This window comes from Conger conger, chromosome 14 (genome assembly GCF_963514075.1).
Source record: "Conger conger chromosome 14, fConCon1.1, whole genome shotgun sequence".
In the NCBI taxonomy this organism is placed as follows: Eukaryota; Metazoa; Chordata; class Actinopteri; order Anguilliformes; family Congridae; genus Conger; species Conger conger.
In genome coordinates this window covers 22,178,206-22,200,394 of record NC_083773.1, presented here as the reverse complement: position 1 = coordinate 22,200,394, position 22,189 = coordinate 22,178,206, and positions in this window count along the sequence as shown.

Sequence of the window (22,189 nt, the reverse complement as noted above, 5' to 3'; positions counted from 1 at the left end):
ATTTCTTTAGGCGGACGTTTCTGCGTTTGAACAATATTTTTAGAAATAAAACGCGTCACCCATCACAAATCTTAATGCAAGCAGGGTTACTTATTTGACTATCGCTGTAAACATTGTTCTTGTTTTTACTTATTTTACTCTATAGTAACAATCACCTTCTTTGAGCAAACACTGATTTACACCTGTAGAAAATTAGGAAAATAAACGGATTCTTGTGGAACGATTTATTGATTTCACTAGAGCAACCACACACAGTCGAGTTGCTTGTTCAGTCCCTGGCGTAAATCCAAACTATCCATCCTTGCCGTCCTCGCTGGCTTCCACGTGAGGCTGAAATTACACTCTACACTACATTATTCATATTTGAACCGTCTTATTTTTCAAACATCTGGATATTGTTTGCTCAAAGATAAGAGTGGTTCATTTAATTGAGGCTTTGGCATTATGGCTAATCCATTATTTTTGCCTCTGAGAATTGTACTATTATGATTATGAATATTATGGCGACTGCTGATGGGAATGATAGATAATAATGAAGGGCATGATTATTATTATTATTATTATTATTATTATTATTATTATTATTATTATTATTATTATTATTATTGGCAACTACAATCATAATGATAGTGTATAGTAATAATAATAATAATAATAATAATAATAATACCAAATAATACAAAAACTACATAAATGGCTTAAAAGAGGTTGGCTTAAAAGGGATGGGTCTGACACCTGCAGTGAGCTACAGATAAGGCCCAGTACAAGTAGCATTATTAGCGCATGGGTACAGCAGCCATGTGATATGAGCCATGCGATATGAATGTCTGCCATTGTGGGCTCTGCCCTCCTGCTGCCCCCCTATGTGGTGCTCATTATAAAGGCTCTAAAGGTGTGGCTGTGTCGGAGAAGCCTGCCATGGAGCCCAATCAAACCACACACAGTAAAATGTCCGGTGTTAATTCAGCTCTAATGGAGTACATATGAGTCTAATATGGAGCATATGTACTCTAAAAGTTGACTTAACTCTGAACATTGTACTGTTCAGACATCCGGGTAAGCCACCTGAAGCCATCTAAGCTTCTTGTTTAAGTTTGCCAATTCGGCCTTAAGCCGAAGAATGCTTAATATAAAGCACTGTTATTCAAGCACCCACTGTATGATGTTTCACTCACTTGCGACATTAAATGTGTAAAATAAATACAGGACGTGGTTACATTCTGTGCCATCAGTTTCTAAACAGTAAGAGTAGAGCAGGACAGGTCCTCCATCTTTTCCTCACCTTTCCTCACCTTTGCTGTCTGCGCTGTGGTCCCTACCTGTTACCCTCTCTGCTCTCTACCTGTCTGTGCTGTGGTCTGTACTCTACCTGTTACCATCTCTGCTCTCTACCTGTCTGTGCTGTGGTCTGTACTCTACCTGTTACCCTCTCTGCTCTCTACCTGTCTGTGCTGTGGTCTGTATTCTACCTGTTACCCTCTCTGCTCTCTACCTGTCTGTGCTGTGGTCTGTACTCTACCTGTTACCATCTCTGCTCTCTACCTGTCTGTGCTGTGGTCTGTACTCTACCTGTTACCCTCTCTGCTCTCTACCTGTCTGTGCTGTGGTCTGTACTCTACCTGTTACCCTCTCTGCTCTCTACCTGTCTGTGCTGTGGTCTGTACTCTACCTGTTACCCTCTCTGCTCTCTACCTGTCTGTGCTGTGGTCTGTACTCTACCTGTTACCCTCTCTGCTCTCTACCTGAATAAAGCAAAAATTACTTTAATAAAAAAAAGCAGCATATTTGTGAGGTCCTCCTGTAACCAGATTTCACAGCACTTAGCTGAAATTGCATTATGGTGCGTTTGCATATGATATTTCACTGCATCTTCCCAGAAATGATGTGTAACAGTTATGTTTTAAGGACTTTTTAAGCACTTTAGAACTTGCTCATATTCATCACAAATAACTGTATGTAGCTTTCTATTTCTATGTATATTCAGCTGGTTTGGATGCCAGTCTGCATGTTGAGTGGTTCATAAACGTTTCTAATCTCAAAGCTCCATGAAGCAACTATAGCTAAGGACCACGTCTCAATTAAATATAAACAAATATTTTGGGTGCTTATATTTTGGGGATTTTCTTTGAGATAACAAGACACAATGAACTTTGGAGGTAGTACAGTATGTGCCTATTCTCTTTTTGAGAAATCTCTCTAAACATGAATTGGTGTTATCTGCATTGCAGTCAATGTATTCCTACAGTCAGTTTTTAGAAAACCAAGACCTGTGCCAAACTCATGGTGCTACCAACTGGCTTGATTGATAGCACTCGCTATCGTGCTATTCCTGTGCTGTTCTTTTCTCAGTTCATCAGAGACGGGAAGCCAGTGCTACTGCTGTAATGTGTACAGACATGTATCTACTGGATATCTCCTTCTTACCTTGCAGCAGTTTTTGATTGGCATGTTTATTGTCAAAGCATCATCCTCATTATTCCCATGATCAAGGACACTTGTATTAATCAAATAGTATTTCTGTATAGTGGTTTTCTCGGCAACCAGGATGAGCTGGATTACACGTACACAACATTCGTGCCAAATTTCAGTTTAAAAAAATAAATAAAAATAATTCTAAGTCAGTGTTCTAGAACTAATGCATCTGCATTAGAATGTTCTGTTACAAACATTCTAATGACATATTTGTGATCCTACACCAAGGGTTAAGACTGCCTGCATCAGTGCATGGGCGCAGAGACATGTGGGAGATGAGCAGTATATACTGTGGCATTGCGGTGTCACAGCAGGGGACTGAACATGTTTACACTTAGAGCTACACCAGCTGCTGGGCTTTTGAATTCTGTGGTTTTCCCACTGCAACAAACGGACATCCCAGTCAATAAAATGACTTTGCTATCTTGTATGAGTCATCCACTGCAAGCGTTTGTTTCTTCCTATGCATCATATACTTCAGAGGCAACTGCAATTTCTCAGTCTTTCACAATATTGGCTGTCACTCTGCAATCGATTTGGTGTGCATTGAAACATCAGCCATGGAGAAGCATGGATCTGCAAAATGCAGTATGTACAAAGCAGAATGTTTAAAATTAATGAAAATTGTATGAAACCCAGATGAACGAGCATGTTTGGTGCATTTGCAATAATAGTGTACAGTTTTTAATAGGAATTCAACATTCTAATGCTGATGTAACAATAACTGCAGGTAACAGAAAGCAATGGAGTTCTAGAGCACTGCCTGAAAATAAAAAAATAAATAAACAAAAACCCTACTCTTCAAAAGGTTAAAGGTGACTTCTGCTAGAAGCACATCCAATTTGCTTTGCATACTCATTCACTAAAGAACAGTACTGCCCTTCTGCTGAAACACACCTCAGGATAGTTGATGAGTACTATTTCCTTTTTTCTTGTAAGGCCCTCAAATTGATTGGAGGAGTCTGTACTCCTCAAGATGAGAGTTAATCGCATGTCAAGAAGGCAATAAAACCAAGGTCACCTTGGCCATAAAAATGGCTTACATTAGTAGCTCCTTCGCCTTTCTCACTGTTTTCTGTGGGGGTTTGGAGGGAGAAAGCCAGTGACTCTTCATTACATTACATTACATTACATTACATTACATTCCAAGGCATTTAGCAGACGCTCTTATCCAGAGCGTGCAGATCAAACACATGTACAAGTGCGAAGAGGACCTGAGAGGACAGTACAGTTCCGAGTCCTAGTGTAACCATACAGATTCATCTTTCAGGTTGAGCGTAAAGTCCTGCAGTCTGTAATGACCATGTACACAAACGTAAACCTGTTCTGGTTTTATGGTTCTGGGCTTCTGAAACAAAGCAACACCATTTTGTATAGTAAACCAGTTGAGTTCTGGTGTACTGGTGTAGGACCACTGATCTGTGATGGAGAAGAAGGAGCTTTCTGGTGAAAGGGGGGAAGATTAAACCCATGTTAGACAGATTTGAGGCAGGCATAGTGTTACCTGTGCTCTCAGAACAAGGGACAGCGTGGTTTAACCGTGATTATGGTTGTCATGGAAGCCAAGGTCTCTCTTTAGATGTTGCTATGCTTTCAAGTGGAGGGAACAGGAAGACAGGGCTGTTTGTGCATGTATGCGTGTGCAGGGGTTATTCTTGCTTATGACAGTGAATGCAATGGTGATACAGCCTATGAAACAGTTAAAAGTCAGTGAGCAGATCTTAAAAAGTCATATTTCTTTAATGAAATGGTGGAGTAATGTGGCTATTAATAAATTATAAGTATCACTGTTTATATTTATTCACTATATTGAGTTATGAATGATGTACATAGTCACACATATGAACCAGACGATAGTAATTATATATATATTATATGTAACTGTGGATGCCTAAAGTTTTAAAAATCGCTTGCTTTACATTTCTGTATCCCACCATTTATACTTTACTTTTGGTTTGTATTGTATTGGCTGCCTGATATTATAACAAACAATTACAACTGAATGTAAGCAATAAGCATGCTATGTGTTGTTATTTTCTACTCTTTTGATTGTACGGTCAATAAAGCGGCTTCTGAATCTGAGATTTTAACATTAGAAGACAATATTACAGTAGAGGAGAAATGGAAGGCGGTAAGAGAAATAGAAAGTGAAAGAAATAGACTGATGTCGTATATCTACTTTGTATTTGAATCAATTATATTTTCAACTTCAGGATAGACTAAGGATTTTAATCAGTGCTGAGTCATGATAGAGTCTAAACCCTCAGAACACTGCCTGATGACTGATGATCCGTGAATGTGTCCTTTATTTGCATATTGTCACTGCATATCCATTTGAATAACTGAAAACTTGAATATATTGTGTTATTTTAATAATGTGATATACATTTATTAAAAAATGCATTTATGATGGAGTCATTATGATGGGATTTACATTTGATCAGAAATACTGTGGCTACAGCAGATTATACATTCATTCATACACACATATCAGTAATAAGACTTGAGTCATTTTGAACTATGTAATGCCTGTAAGAAATGGTATGTTTTAAAGTGCCTCTAATTATTTGCAGAGTTGTCCTTTCTGTCCAGGGCACAAATGGGCCTTGACAGGAGGTGATCGATGCGCACCTGTGAGTACATTTGCCTCTGCTTTCGGGAATGGCAGTGATAGCGTTGCCTGGGGACCGTTAACAGGGGCTTGTTTACCTTGGTGCTTCTGGAGCCTGCAGTGCTTTTATCTGAATGCCCAGCCCACTGTCGCACAGAGACCTTCTGCCGTTTTGCGTCTCACTGTGAGGCAGCAATGGAAGGGTTCCTCCGCTTCTCATACTGCATGAGTGCCACTTCAATATTTAAACAGACGTAAACATTTTAAACAGCCTTCGCTTGTTTTCCACGCATTAACCAAGACAGACCTGCGTGCATTTGAATTCATTATTTAGGTTCCTGAGTCGGTGGCTTTAAGCAGTCTGAGGGGCATTGCCCCGAGCAGTGTGCATTTCCATGCTGTATGGGGCAGTGTGGAACTGTAGCTTGCTGACTGATGGGCAAAAGCCATTGGATAGTCTCGTATCACTCTGATCACTCTGTCTGATAGGCTCACAAGGAGCTTGTAAACACAAATCAATCAGGATTGCGGATAAACGATTTTTCAGAAACCGTTGCAAAGGCACGAGGGGTCAGACACCTGACAGTCAACTGTAATGAGGACAGGGGAGTCACCAAGTACCCATCTTCTGTTCAGCTTCTGTTTAAAGCCCAGATTGTTTTCTATCTCAGCAAGTCTCTCAGTTTAATGTGGTTATAAACATGTATATATAGTATATACTACTATTTCTGAATGAATTGTATTATCTACACACCACCACCGGATTGATAACTCCAAAGCACTCCTGACATATGACATTGTCAGTGTTTGGACCCCTTCCACCCCCCAAACTCTGAAAGTCTGAAATGGTTTCAGCGTCATTGTATGCAAACCCTTCTTTGATGGGCACTGTCTCCACAGGGAGAGCTTAGACATGGGAGTCTGCCCCGGCCCACGCTCCTGCTCTCCTGACTGCAGTGTGCACTGGGGGAGACTGGCCCCTGGTTCACCCCGGAGCTGAGCTTCTCTAAAGCCTCCCTCCCACCCCACTCCCACCCACAAACTCAGGGGAGTGGGGCTATATGGGGCTGTAACCCCCACTCCACCCCACCCCACACATTCTGTTTTGGATATCCTGTTTTCTGATCTCTGCCTGGCTCTGGACTCTGGGTTTTGGATTTAGTATTTGTACCTACGCTTGCTTGGACTGCCTACCTGTTTTTTAACTCTGCCCGTTTATCATTACACTTCTTATTCCCCTGGATGTACCTGTCTGCCTGGAATTCAACCCTTTCTGGATTACATTCTTGGCCTGCCCATTGTTAATAAGGCCTTTTTTTTCACGTTATCCCCAAGTCTGCGTTTGGTTCCTCCGTCCCGGGTCCTGACAGTAATGAGGAGTAATGATGCGTAATGATCCCGCTGGCTAACCGCATGCGGTGTATTCAAACACCTTCACCCGAGATCAAAGCTTCACTGCTGGGTGCACGCACACACTCACACACACACGCCGCATTAACAGGCTTAGCCTGCTCTCTTTCTAAATCACACACACTCTCAAAACCGGCCAGTGTACCACAGCTGAATCCAGCCAATTATTGGACTTGGTGACCTGCAGGCCCCGCTCAGACCAGTTAATTACTGTACATTTTATTCCTGTTTCCATGGATGTGCAGGATAACACACAATGCATATGGCACAGATAAATAATTAGTGGAGAAAAATCAATGCATTTCTGACGAAGACAACAAGCCTCAGCCTTAATTATTTTTAAGTGGCAGAATTAGAAGAAGAAACCAGAATCAGACAAAAATGGTAGTGACTATTGTAAGCAAACATGTTTTATTTATTTTATTTTATACATAGAGCATATGGAGGTGGATTAAACAGACCAATATTGAACAGATTAGAAAGAGGTGAAGACAGGACAAAAGATTGGGATGGGGGGAGTCAGTCAGAGTACAGCTGACCCCCATCCCCCTCCACCACAGCCTGGCTTTTAAAGGTTCTAATAACTCCATTAAGCAGCCCAGCACTCCATTTTGTTTCTCTTCTCGATCGATTCGGGCATCCTGCAATCGCTACAAGGCAGCCGTTCTGCCTGCGGGATGTGGGATTCAGTTCATCAATCATTCCTCCTGCTGCATTTCTGAGCACCCTCCACCCCTCCCTCCTTTTCCTTCCCCCCTTTCCTATAAGAAGAGGGGATAAACTCCATCCTTCTCTCCCTGCCATGGACGCCAGGAAGCCCTTCACACTCACATCGCATTTGCACTCTTATTCAATCAGACGTTTCCTGTGTTTCTGCAGGAAACAGAGACACGGGAGGGGCTTTCAGACAGATTGGTATTGGTATTTTCCACAGACACAGATGTTTTTTATTTTTAGGTTTATTCTGTTTTACCTTGCGCTCCCCCTGTGTGTCTGTGAGACAGCACTGCAGGACAGACGCAGTGGGGAGAACCTGTCACAGGCCTTACGTCACTGAATACGCTGCGTGCCTTTGGTAGAGGTCAGTCGAAGGATATGAACAGCAGAGGAGCAATCCTTATGTGGGTAGAAATAATAATAATAATGAATAATAACGGCTTTAATTCTGTAATTCATCAATTGAAATGCAGCTCGAAGTGTGTTCCAAGCATAATAGAATAAAATAAAATATGAAACAAAATAATGAAAGAATGACAAAATAAAATCCATAGTTAAAAATCATAAAAAGAAATTGTGAATATTATATTATATTATATTATATTATATTATATTATATTATATTATATTATATTATATTATATTATATCATATTATACTATATTATATAAATTGTGCCAGGCTGCAGATTGTCTGTGTATTGGTGTATTGGTGTGAAGGCCAGGAGTCTCTTGAGGTGAGGAGAGGAATCTAAATGTTTTCAGAGCTCACTACAGCCCTTGTAGGTGGAAGGCTATGGTGCTTAGCGTCTGTGACAGAAAGTACAACTCAAGTCAAATAAAACCATAAGAATGTAATTGAGTGCTGTGAATAAATAGATGGATGCATAATGTATCTGTTCAGAATGAATAAGGCCATTGGTGACTATTTTTAGTGTGCAGTAAGAATAGCAAACCAGGCTGATGTTTAATTCATAAGTGCTGTCCTCTCCCCTCCCCTGTCCCGTACAGAGGAGGGGGTCTAGTTCCGCAGTGGGTCTATTAAACGCTTGAAGATGCAGGGCGCTCACAAGCTGGGCCGCAGAGGATTGTGGGAGCTCAGAGTTAATCTGAAACTGCTGCGTCAGCAGGGGTGTAGGGAGATGTCCTGGCTGACGTGAAAAGAGCCGGAGCTTCACATCCTCTGCAGCAGCACCGCAGCGCAACGGTACTGCAGGTCTCGCCACGGGCCTGTGATCATGTCTGCTCATGAGCCCTGCTCTGCTCCGGTCTCTGTCCCTTAGGCCTGCAGTGAAGGAACTGTTCAAGCATTCTGATGTCATTAAAAAAACCAACAGAAATTAAAGAGACTAAAAGCATTAATGGAATTACATTTTAGAATAATGTCTGTTCTGGGCACAGAAGGAAGGGAGGAGGAGTCTGGGATAGGTGGGGGGAGTTCAGGGGCACGTTTCTGTGGGAAGAAATTACGATAAATTCTGCTGAATGTGGGAGGTGAAGATCATCGTAAAGCTACTGTGTGGTCCCATGGTAGAGTCAGGTTTGTGCATACACAAATGAAATGTTTATTAAATATCTTATCAATAACAGCAAAAGCTACTGCAGAACCTATGAACATATGCATATCATTGTATAGTGCTTAGAGCCTGCAGTTTATTGTGCTGGGATGAATATGTTTTTATACATTCAGAATCTGAACCGAAATTCTGTTTTAGTTTGCCTGGTTCAAGTACACGTGGTTGGTTTTATTTTTTAAATAATAAATGATATTGTGGACATCTTAATCACATTAAAGCCATGTACTCTCTCGTTGGTTCTTTTATATCATTGTCTGTGCAGTGGACGCTTACTCAGGAGTGAGAATTCGTCTGGAAACCTGGTTTGTTTGTGGTGTTTTTGAAGAGAAGGAGTCCTGCTGTTGTCTGTTGCATTGTGCCCGACGCGTCTCTGTACTGAAGTATGTTTTATTTTGCTCTCACTGTTTCAGCATCCCCACCATGCCCCCGCTAACAGGCCCAGGGCGGGGTCCGCCTGGTCGGCCCAGCTGGGATTCAGTCAACATTCCCTAACAGTCCTGAACTTTGGCTGACAGTTAGTAAACACATTACGTATTCTTTTTTTCTTCCCTAATACAGTTTGCCAAGCTCAAACATCACTGAAATTTACTTGGGCCCATGAATAAAAAGTGTGATGCCTGTATTTATATACAGTATACACTCAGAGCACTTCATTAGGTATTTATTAGACTTATTTTTTAGACTTATCATGTCTTCTGCTGCTGTAAAAGTTAGAGACTGTAAACTCTCAGGAGATCAACAATTTCTGAGATACTCAAACCACCCTATCTGGCACCAACAATCATTCCACGGTCAACATCACTTTGATCACATTTCTTCCCAATTCTGTCCCCATTCCCCATTTTGGTCTTAAAAACAGCGGAACCTCGACCACGTCAACATGCTTTTATTCATTTAGTTGCTTTCACATGATTGCTTGATTAAATATTTGCATTAACAAGCTGGTGTACAGGTCTACCTAATAAAGTGATCACTGAGTGTATATGTCGTTAAAAGTTGAGGACAAATGTTGGTTGGACCCCAGTCCACTCTTCCCTCTCACCCCTTAGAAGCTGGAATAAGCTGAATGACTAGGATGCCTTGTGCCCTCAATATAGATCACCATATTCCCATCCCGCCATGCTCCCTAAACATATTTCTTTAATGTCCGTTTCATTATTCATACATTTATCCATGTGACTGAGTGCAGAATTTTCAAGGACCTAATTTGGTTTTTAAATGTTCTCAAAGTTCTGCCACCTGGCACAGATGAATATGTTGCATTGTTTGGCATCATGGACTCCCCCCTGTGGGGAGAAACAAAACATTAGGTTGTTGTTTTGATAGCACTAAAATATTTGTGATGAGACTGTGTGCCTCGCTGCAACCTGAGAGAGAGAGAGAGAGAGAGAGAGAGAGAGAGAGAGAGAGAGAGAGAGAGAGAGAGAGAGAGAGAGAGAGAGAGAGAGAGAGAGAGAGAGAGAGAGAGAGAGAGAGAGAGATGAGGCTAATTCCCACCTGGCTACACTAATGCTAGTAAATCCTTTCTTCCAGGCAAGAAGGAAAACATTGATTCACATTTACTCTGGCAATTTGCAGTAAGTGGTAGGAATTCAAATGTGCTAATTAAGTATGTGAGTGATACTCTGCCTTATGCAGTGTGAAGAAGGCTATCAGTCCACTACATCCATAACAGGGAAATCTTGGTTCTACTGTAGTAATCTATTTTTAAAGAAAAAATAGGGGTTATTTGACTTTTTAGTTCTTCATGGAGCCCTCTATCGTACGTAGGTGTCAAGTGTGAAGGCTCCCAGACAAATTTCCTGGAAAAGAACCCTTGAAGTAGATAGGGTTCCTCTATGGAAGCACAGGGTTCCTTTTGGAAACAATGTTTCTGAGAGTGTAGGAGTAGGGGTTCTAGCATCTACTTTCCTTTGAATGTGTGTCATCCCTGCTGGAAAGAAAAACTGCTCAAGCTCGGTTTTGAAACAGCTGGTTGACCAGCTCAGACCAGCTCCAAATGGTCACTGGTAATTTCAAGATGGTCTGGCTGGATTTTACAGGAGGGATATTCAAGGTTTGGGCCCTTTGATTTGCCTCCAGCAGTTCACTGAAACAGGACTCTGCAGTGTTTTCATTTCAGGAGCATTTGCACCTGAACACGGATGTGTGCTAACTTTAAAAATAATTCAGGAGCACATCTATAATTTGGATGCATTATGATACTCCATGGGGAAAAAAAGTTAATGTTGTGTAGAGCCCTGTGAAATCATTTACTTGCAGCTTGAAATTCTTTTGACATTTTGTTGAATGTTTTAAATGAACTGCAGAGAAAGGCTTTGATTTAGGACACGCCAGAAGAGCTATTTAAGGGCCAATTTGTGCTTTGCCTGTCCAACCCAAAGCTCTCTCAAATTTTGAGTTCATTACAGAAAGAATTTGGGTGATTTTTATTCATGGAATCTCACTCAGCCAGTCTGTAAAGTCCTTGATTGGTGTTCACAATTTTGGCAGACTTCATTTATTAATGAATTTATTCATTCCCACACCGTGTAAATTGGGTTGAAGTGATGTGGAATTGACTGGGAAACCGTTTTTAGAAGCCTCAGGCTCATTAACCTTTTGAAAAACATTTGTTACCTTTCCTTTTGCCTTTTCACAGAAGTGAAAAAACAAAAACCAAAGATCATTCAGTGTTGCCTTACTGGGCTTCACCCCCCACCCCCCTCCCGCCCCACCGCCCCCTGCCTCCTGCCCCCCCCCCCCCCCCTCAAAACAGAGGTGATGTCATCCCCCCAGCTGCAGCTGCTGTTTCCCAGAAGCTGCCGAAGCTGACAGCACTAATAACAGTAATCGGCCTTGATTAATAGTAGGCTAATTGTGCTTTGTAAACCTGTGGGTAGGACAGGCAGGCACAGCAGTGTATGGGGAGGGAGGGTGTCTTACAGAAGCCCTGGCTGTACCCGCCGCTGTCACTGTTTCCCAGCGCAAACACCTGCTGCGACTCACAGCAGCGCGCGGACGGCACCCCCCCACCCCGAGCCCGTCTTCGTGCCGTGCGCCGGTACCAGTCGCCGTTGTTGTTCCGGTACGTGCTTCCCCTGCAGCTCCCTCCTCATTAAATGGCCCTCCCCCGTCAGTCACGCTCCCAAAGGTCAGGCCCGGCGGGGCGGCGCTGACAGGACGCAGCGCCAGGCCGTGAAGACAGGTGTTCGCCCAATCGATTTGTCTGTCCTCTGAACGCGTTCCTGCGGTTGTCTGGGCCTCCGACAGGCATCGCTGGAATTGTTCGCTCTCCTCACTAGCGGGTGCAGGGAGGGGGGGGGGGCACGTGGCTGGCACTGGAAATTGGCCAATACCCTATAACGCCGGCGGGCGGGAAAGGTTTCTACTTGGTCGTTGAGTAAATCCGGTCTGAGGGTAGCGCCCTCATTCCACCTGAGTGTCATCAGGGTCGTGTGGCCATTTTGTGCTCTGAGCGGATTTACTTACTTGCTTGCGCTGTGACAGCCGATGGTAAAAATAGTGATGTAATCCGGCCAGTGATGTCCAGTGCATCACTTGGAGATGTCCGTGACATTCTTTCCTGCATGCCTTGCGCTTGCTTCCATGTTCAATGTTGACAAGTTTATGTGGATTACACTGTTGAGTCCACTGTGCTGGAGGCAACAATCCACATTTGACCACCCCAGTCTGGAATGTTCAGCAGTGGACAATGCAGTCAAGATTAGTCAAACTTTTTTTAAATGTTTGAGAAACATGCCCATTCATCTTAAACCCAGCATTATTTATGGGTGTACATCTGGTGAACAACCTATTTTCATCACATTTTTCCTGTTAACCGTTTAAGGTATGCAAAAGTAAAGATATATGATTAGGATGCTTTTAACTGAACATATAATCATCTACTGCTGATCAAACAGTCACTGATGTGTGACCCAAGAGATAGCAATAGACTGGCAATTCACATACAAAACAAAACACTGTTTCAGCATCCCCTCAGAGAGTGACAGGTCTGAGAGCCTTCTCAGTCACAAGGCAGGGGAGAGATGACCGTTGCATTTATTGGCACAAATATTTCCTTGGCAAAATAAATTAATACAAAAAACCTATCATTAATGGATGAACATCTAATATAATGAATCTTTCAAATAATCATTATTATTTGTATTTGCAAAGCACAATCGCACAGCACAAAGACTGTAGATAGTAGTGATGGATGGAGGGAATTAGAAGGTAAGAAATAAGTTCAATGGGTCCTGTATACAGTATGCTTGTGACATTAATAACTATTCTGGACTAGTATAAGCAGTGCCATTGGCTATTTGCTTTCATGTTGCAGTCATGTTGCAGATCAAAGAGCAGATTATGGTTTTGAGAAGGTCAGACATGATATGTAATTTCAGTCTGCAAAGAAACAGTTGACCTTTACATGCCTGCCCTTCCCCCGCCCCATTCTTACTGAAATTACAAATATTGATTGACAATATAGTTCTTCTGTTTTCAGAGACCTATTTTCTGTATCAGAGGATCACCAAGATAATTAATCCTGTACTTCTTGGGTTTCAGTGAGCTGTTAATACAGAATCTCACAGCTAGATGAATAATGCAGACTAAAAAAGAAACAATGTCACAAAGGTTCTTTCCTGCATCCTCACTGAAAAAAGAAACTGTTCGACACCTTTCTTTGCATCACCTTGAAGCATTATTTGCTTATACACTCAGCATTTTTTTTTGGTATTTATTAGACTTATTTTTGAGACATGTTAAGTCTTCTGCTGCTATAGCCTATTGCCTTAGAGTTTCGTTGTGTGTTCAGAGATGCTCTTTTCCATACCACTGTTGTAATGAGTAGTTATTTGCATTACTGTCAACTTCCTGTCAGCTTTGACCAGTCTGTCCCTTCTCCTCAGACCTCTCTCATTAACAAGGAATTTCTGCCTGCAGAACTGCTGCTCACGGGATGTTTTTCGTTTTTCACAACATTCTCTGCAAACTCTAGAGCAGTGTTCTCCATGCCTGGAGAGCTACTGGGTCTGCGGGTTTACGTTGTTACTCTGCACTTAATTAATCTATTAGAGCAGTTGACACAATTAACACACCTTACCTGGTTACCAGGGTCTCAACTGGGTGCTGATTTTAAGGTGAAAACAAAAACCAGCGGACCCAGTAGCTCTCCAGGACCAGGGTTGGACACCACGCTCTAGAGACTGTTATGTATGAAAATCACAGGAGATCAGCAGTTTCTGAGATACTCGAGCCACCCTGTCTGGCACCAACAATCATTCCACAGTTACTTAGATCAGAATTTTTTCCCCATTCTGATGGTTGATGTGAATATTAACTGAAGCTCCTGACCCGTATCTGCATGATTTTATGCATTGCACTGCTGCCACACGATTGTGCAATTCATGCTGATTTGATAATCACATGAATAAGTAGGTGTACTAATAAAGTGCTCAGTGAGTGTATAGCTCCTGCATTTGTAATGAATTAAATGATGATGAACCAAGCAGTTAGTAGTATAGTGGACAGTGTCCCCTGATGGTGAAATGGGGAATTTGCATGAGGGAAAGGCTATGGGAAAGTGAATCAAACATATATCTTTATACACCGCTCAGACTCGACTGGAACAATGCCTTGTTTACTGCACAGTTTTGTTTCCATTAAAGTGTCAGCCAATGACTATTGTCATCAGGACAATTCAAAGAGGAACAAAAATGCAGTATGTTTCTATTGAAAGTGCATACCAGTTCTTCTGTGAAACCAAAGAATGAGTGGTGATATCATCTTGTTCCGAGCCAGTTTCAGTAAAAAAAGACTATCTAAACAAATGCTACCCCTTCCCGCATGACTCACCGTGATGGATAACTCATAGGGTGCACACTCAAATCATGGCAAGACATCCTTTCTGCGGTGCAGACCCCGAACACCGCGCTAAGAGGAGATGCATTACTCATTCAGGGCCGTAAACCTTGAAAGCTTTTTTTTCCAAATCATGGAAGCTACAGGAAACAACAGTATTTTTCATTCAGAGAGAAAAAGAACATTTATGGTGAAAGCTGTTTCTTTTTATCACATCCCTGAATTCTACATGAAAGGTAGTGAGGTGGCCCCTGGAACCATATGCCTTGGCATGCATAAAGTGCTCTTTATTTATGGTGCCATTTTTAACTCAGCAGTTCCATTCCCAAGCACATCTTAAGCTTTCACTCATGATATGATGCTTTATGTTCTGAATGTATATACTGAACAGTGTTTTTATTTTAATTTTAATTACTTTGTTACTGTACCTGAACATAGGTTCAGATATAAATGAGACAATAAATGAGACAATAACATGTAATCAAATACATTTCATATTATTACTTACTTTTCAAGTATTAGTGTACGTCGTGTTGAGGTTGATTGTGCAGTGGTCCCCTGAATTAGTGTCTGATTCTTAAAATACTGGGTCCAAATGTTAATGGCAAAACATAAAGTGCTGTTACTTAATTGTCTTCTTGTGTAAATAATTAACTGGGAAATTGTTTTCTAAAATGGGAACACATGAAATTCAAGCAGATACAGACTGATCTAGACTGGAAGAGGTGTGCCTGGAAGATGTAAAACCACTTATTTCAAACCTTTGCAATTGAAATATGCAATGGATCAGGGAGTCTACAGATTACCGCTCAAAACTCTGTCAGCCAGATTTGCAGCTGAACAGCTGAGAAAGCATTAAACTCCTGATTACATTACATGATACAGACGAGTCAATATCTGCCCATCTTTGCATTTTCCCATTAAGAGAGATATTAACCAGGTATGATTCCAATCACACACATTTATATTAATTGACAAATTTAGATTCCGTTTCTCTACTGTGTGTCTATCCTGAATACATCTGTAGGAAATTTGCATATCGGTATGGTGTACTGGAAGATGTTTAAGGTCAGGCATTGTAAGGCGTGCCTTGCCTCTGATTGAAATGAATGAACGCTCTGGTGAAGCAGTACGTTTCAAAACATCACGTGTAATTAGACTAATGACCTCTAATTAGCTTATGTTTTGTACATCAGGGTGCTTCATTGCAGAGAAATGGCTTTCCATCTACGCAGGGTCATTTGTGATGTCTGTGTTCCACACACAAGTGTCTATTAATCCACTTGTGAAATTATTTTGAAAAGGTCTTCTTCCCTTTTGAATATCAGTATTCAGTACTCTCATTACAATTGCATGATTTGACCCCTGCAAAAACATCAGGCTAATTTATTTTAAAAGGCCCAAGCTTCCTTTTTCCTAGTCAGTCTCAGACTACTGCCTTAAAGCTTTCCCTTCTTATTGACTGAATGTCCAGCAAGGGCACCCTGTGTTCTGTGACATTGTAAAAACGTATTGATCGGAGCTGTGCGCCCTTTCTTGGGTGACATGCATCGACCCCTTGAGTAATTCCTTGAGCTGCTCTGTGAGGTTGTTTGAACTGCAGGATTGGATCGATAACCCCCCCCCCCCCTCCCCCAGCTGCAGCACTGTGCCCTGCTGATAGCTACACTTAGAGCAGAAACGTTCTGTTCCAGCCACACCTCCTGCACCAACCTACTCTGCTGTGAAAGCACATATTATGGTAGAGATTTCTGGAGTTGAACTGGGCTTTGTCACCTAAAGGTTGCAGGTTTCATTCCCAGGTATTTCACTGCTGCTGTACCATTGAGCAAGGTCAATTCAGCTGTGTAAATGGGTACTGCGTAGTACTTTGTAAATGTGTAAGTCTGGATAAGTGTCTGCTAAATGGCAGTGATGTAATGGAAGGGAAATAAGATTGCAGTGATTTGGAAAGCTTTCTATGGCCCTGACTCTGCCACAGGGAGGGTCTTGTAGGTTGAAATCATCAGTTATCTGACCGTGAGGTGGATTCATACACTGCAGGTGTCCTGAGGGATGCACAGCCACCATTTTGCACATCAATGCTCAGTCAAACCACTGCCCTGGATCAGGAGCATAGTCAGTTCCACATCCACTATGGAAGGAGAAATATAATAGATGTATTTATACAGAGCATAGAGACACAAAAAACGTTTCGTACACTCGTGTTCGAGTGCCTCAGTTTTGGTTGGGGAATTAAAATGTACTGCTAGCTTCAACCGTTTGGGACGGATGTTAAGATTTCAGAACACAGAGGCTGATTTTGGTGGTTAGAACATTCGGTCACCGGTTGTCCAATTAGAGTGAGACCAGGCTAGTACATGCAAACAGATTATCTTGTCGTGTTTATCCCTGATCGTGATCATAAATATCAGTTTTTATATCATGCCAGTGCTTCTTTCCTTGAGTACAGCTCAGTTACATTGTACCATAGTTCCAACTGGAAATACTATTAACATCTATTATCATGTTAACATACACATATTTGTGGAATAATCAGTTACTATGTATACATACAATCTCTGGTGGTGTAAAGTTGCTGAACCATCCACTTTGGAGTTCCTTGAAATGTATTTTCTTGCTTTAGATCATGAGCCTGTGAATGGTCCATTGAGAAGCAATCAGGGCCAGAAGAACTAGGTTTGCCTCACTGGGCATCCATACATCCATACCTGTCTCCAAGCAGTACACTGTTCTGTGATGTCACGGCTAGATCAGACAGGCAGGAAATGGGCCTGTGATTCCTTTTGCACATTAACTTTACTGACTGTGTTCTGCTGCTTATTCTCACTGGCTCTCCATCCGGCACGAGGGAGTCCATTAATGGTCACTGGCTTCCTCCCCACACCAGCCCCCTGGCTATGCTAGCGCGCGACTGTGACAAATGAAGGATCTTAAGTGTGCTGGCTGCGAGGAGAAAGCAGGCGGGTTTGGCACTCAAAGGCTCATCAGTTTCCCCACTGCATCTCAGTGCACTTTTCATGTGAGCTTAGCCAGCTTTTCCTTTCCTTACAGCGGATAATAAGAGTAAGACAAATCCACTTTGCCTGCCTTGCCTGTGCGTGTGCCCTTTCTGCAATCAACATGGAGCTTCATTACTGGACATATGAATGGTGGCAGCTGGGTTTCAGTTCACAAGCCATCAAGTACCAATCTGTGCCCTTTGCTGCTTCAGTACACCAGATTTAATAAGACTGTGTGCTTTGACAGTGCTGAGAAAATGGGAAACTGCCAAACTCTGAGTAAACATGGTAAACATTATTTATTGTTTGGATTGTTCAGTAAATTCTAGCAAAGTTTCAGTTTTGATCCTTGGTAAATGGGAATGCCACTAATGACAAGTGAATAAAGGGGATGGTCAACTGGACTGTGCTCTGCTTACTCTAATCAACTGTAAGTCACTTTGGATAAAAGCGTCAGCTAAATAACAAAATTATTATTGTTTTTATTAATGAATACAACAAGGATGAGCCTGTGTGTGTGTGTGTGTGTGTGTGTGTGAGAGAGAGAGAGAGAGAGAGAGAGAGAGCGAGAAAGAGAAAGAGAGAGAGAATGTATATGTGTGAATGGATAGGTGACATCCTGATTAAATCTATTGTTTCCTAATGAAGTGTGACAAGTATCCAATGTCCACAGAATGAAGTCCCTGGGGGCATTCCCTCTGGTTTTCTTGTTTGATGATCTCTCTCTGTGTGTGTCCTGAATGCAGAAGCAGAGGAGAAGCAACACGTGTGAGCTGCAGTCTGGGAGCTGTAGGCTTGATGAGGCAGGTGTGGCCCATAGTGGCCTGGCAGAGCTGCCTGCATCAGTCCTCTGTACGTACAGCCCAGTCCAGCTCAGTTGTGCCTGTGTTTACAGATCCTCCAGCTTCTTCAGAAAACGCACTGTATGCGCGATACGTCCGCTCTAATCCTTTCCTTATCTAATCTTCTGTCCTTAAAATTCCCGCTTCCAGCGATGGGAAAAAGAGACTGTGCTACAAATCCAATTTCCCCGCATCTTACAGCAATTATCCAGATCAATGGAGCATGGTGTTGTTTTTTTGTCTCCCGATTAGAATAACTACAGTGAGCTTTAGCAACTGACCTGTAAAAGGACAAACCTCATTCCCTTTTTGATTTTTATTTATCTATTTATATTTTATTTTTATTTTTTTCTCCATATCTCATTTTGACAGCTGTTTAAGATAACCAATAACGTATTAAGACCAATCATTTTAACCTAGCCATGGGCAGAGAGAGGGAATGCATTACAAATCCAATAAAGTTTAAATAAAGAAAGAAATAAACATATGCACATGCAATAATTCATACATAGTACATGCAAGAATTTCTGAATGAATAAATCAATGAACCAAATGAATTTGCTGTTCTGCACAGCCTCAGCTGTGTGCTGCAGGGAGGAGACGGTGCAGTGAGAGGACAGGGGGCGCTGTTTCAAATCCCAGCCGCCCAACTCCAGGGGAGATACTCACATGTTTGGCTCACCAAATATTTCAAAAGGGGTAAGTTACTGAATTAAATACAGTCCACTAGAATATTTTCAGTCATGAGATACTGAAATCTCAATCATTTTCTTTATTCACATTTTATTTTTGCAAAAAGCATGAAAATTATAACAACATGGTTAATAAACAGTTGTTTTATTATTATTAATGAGTAATGTATAACATATTAACAATATAATATTAATGATAATAATAAATAAAAATGAAACTACCCTCCATTTAGAAGCATGTGATCAATTTGTACCCACTTGTGCTAAATGTCTGCAGCTCCTTGACTATGCGGTGCTGTGGAGACAGTGTTCTGATCCACACATCCGCCCCATAGGTCCTGCGCGTTAAGCACTTACATGTGCTCGTGGCAATGCACGGCTGCATGGTGTGCACATCGTAAAATGTCCTGTTCAGTGGGACAGCATGCTTGACAGACTGACTGCTTAATTCATCAAACATTTCAAATTGATGGCCAATGGAATATGTGTGTGTGTGTGTGTGTGTGTGTGTGTGATCACAGTCATATTATCACCTCATCACCGCAGTGTGCACTGTTTTAGAGAGGGAAATAATCTCCTAATTTGTTAGTCATTTCATTTTTGATCCAACATCAGGAGTGACATTGGATGGTAGTGTAGCATAATGGCAGTAGAACGGGGCTTGTATGTCTGAGCTTGTAGGTTGGACCCCCAGGTAGGACACTGCTGATGCTGATGAATTACTTCAGTAGTTATCCAGCTCTATAAACGGAGTGCTTGTAACAATGCAGGGGATGTAAATCACATAACCACCCTCATTCCAGCTGAACTGAAACTGCTCATCTGCATTGCTGTAATCTTCTCCAGAGTGATTTTACACAGATTGTATGTTTTCTTTACAAACTTGCATCCATTCATGCAGATTTGTTTTACTCAAGTAATTTAGATGAATTGGGCTGTTTTGATTAATGATACAATGGAGATCCACATGTAGCCTGATGTCAATCCATGTGGTGAAAAGGATTTGTTTGAATTTTACAATAAGGCATCACATTTGGCAGCAACATCAGGGTGTGGGTACAATTCCTCCGCATTGTTTTAATTTACAGCTGTCACCTTGTACGTGCTGCTGAAAGCAAAGACTAACTCTTTGAAGAGAATATTTTAAGTCAGTGTTCTAGAAATCCATTGCTGTGATTTAGTAGTGGTGATTGTCGCATCAGCATTAGAACAATCAGTTAATAATTCAGTTAAGAAGAACATTGCAATGACATATTTGTGACCTCATACCTTAAAGGGTTAAGGTTTCTCATTCCTCACTCCCCAGCTGAGCTGAGTGTGACTCACGTTCATCACGTTCCCTGGTCTAATTCTTTTTACAGTGGGTCTCAAAATAACTCCAAAATGATATCTGAGCCTTCAGGGGCTCAGGCACCCTGTCATCTCCCACTGAGGGGTGCTGTTTTCTTGAAATTCATTTAGCATATTAGTGGAGCTGGGGGAGACGGTGAATTTAAAAGATAAAATATCTCAGGGGCAGTTTCTCATTGCATTCCAACTGCTTGGAAATAACTAAAATTACAGTTATTATAGAACCATGTAGTACGTTTATGTGCATGAATCTACATAACTGCATTTTTCTCTGCATTACTGCAGTCAGGCCAGCATAATATGTCACCTCAGGCAGTTGAATTATAGGTCACCAATACAAACACAGCTCTTGAAAATCTGAAATTCGCCTCGAATAAATCAATTGCATTTTTTTTGGGAATCTTAGCTATGGATGTGTGCACCTGCTGTGTTTTATAGCTGATCGTGTTTCCATGGCGGTGATACTGCTGATGTCACTGTGATGTCACAGGTGATCAATCCAGCTGTTAGTTGGGCAGCTCTGTTTCTGCGGGTTGCGTGGCTCACTCTGGGGCGGAGGGTGGGTGTGTGTGTGTGTGTTCTGTTACGCAGGGTGGCTGCGTGGTGCAGCTGCTGTGGTAAATAACAGATGGCTACAGCTTACAATTTATCCACTGCTTCTGCGTCACTGAGAAAATAGCATTGAAATAGACAACACTACGTGTAAATCTAATTAGCCTGGGATGAATACTTTCCATTCATATTTTTAAGGAAGCAGTCCTGTTACTAACTATTGGAAAACTGCCCATCTGCCCACACACCCACACCCACCCTCTACCAAAATAGACCAACCTTGAAGATGTATCTAAACACATACCATTCTTACGCCGATGACACCCAACTCTTTCTTTCCTTCCCTAACGATACCCAGGTCACCACACAGATCTCTGCCTGCTTGGCTGATATCTCTGTGTGGATGACTTCCCACTACCTGAAGCTTAACCTTGCCAAGACTGAGCTTCTTTACATCCCTGCTAAGTCCTCTCCGACAATCAACCTCTCACTGACTGTTGAGGACTTTGTAGTTTCCTCCTCCCATATGGCAAAGAATCTTGGGGTGACTCTTGATAACAGCATCACCCTGGCTCTACAAGTATCCTCCACTGCCAGAACCTGAAGGTTCTTCCTCTACAATATACGCCATATCCGTCATCTCCTGACGGAGAAAGCCACCCAGCTCCTAGTCCAGGCGCTCGTCATTTTCCACCTGGATTACTGCAACTCCCTCCTAGCTTGCCATCAAGCCCCTCCAGCTGGTCCAGAATGCTGCAGCCCGCCTGATCAGCAGTCAGCCCAGGTCGGCTCCTGTCACCCCACTCCTCATTGGCCTCCACTGGCTTCCTATTGCTGCACGCATCCGATTCAAGGCCCTAGTGTTGGCATTTCAGGTTGCTAATCAATCCTTAATCAATTGAATTGAATTGCACTTATGATGACTGTATGTTTAGAACAGCACTTCATGTGTATTTTACTAGTTATGGATGTGTTGCTTTAACTTGTGGAAGAACCTATGCACTTGTAAGTCGCTTTGGATCAAAAGCGTCTGCCAAATGACTAAAATGTAAATGTAAAATGTAACACAGCACACTCATTTTAAGGAAAAGCTTAACTTAAGATGTCCATTGTATAAATTG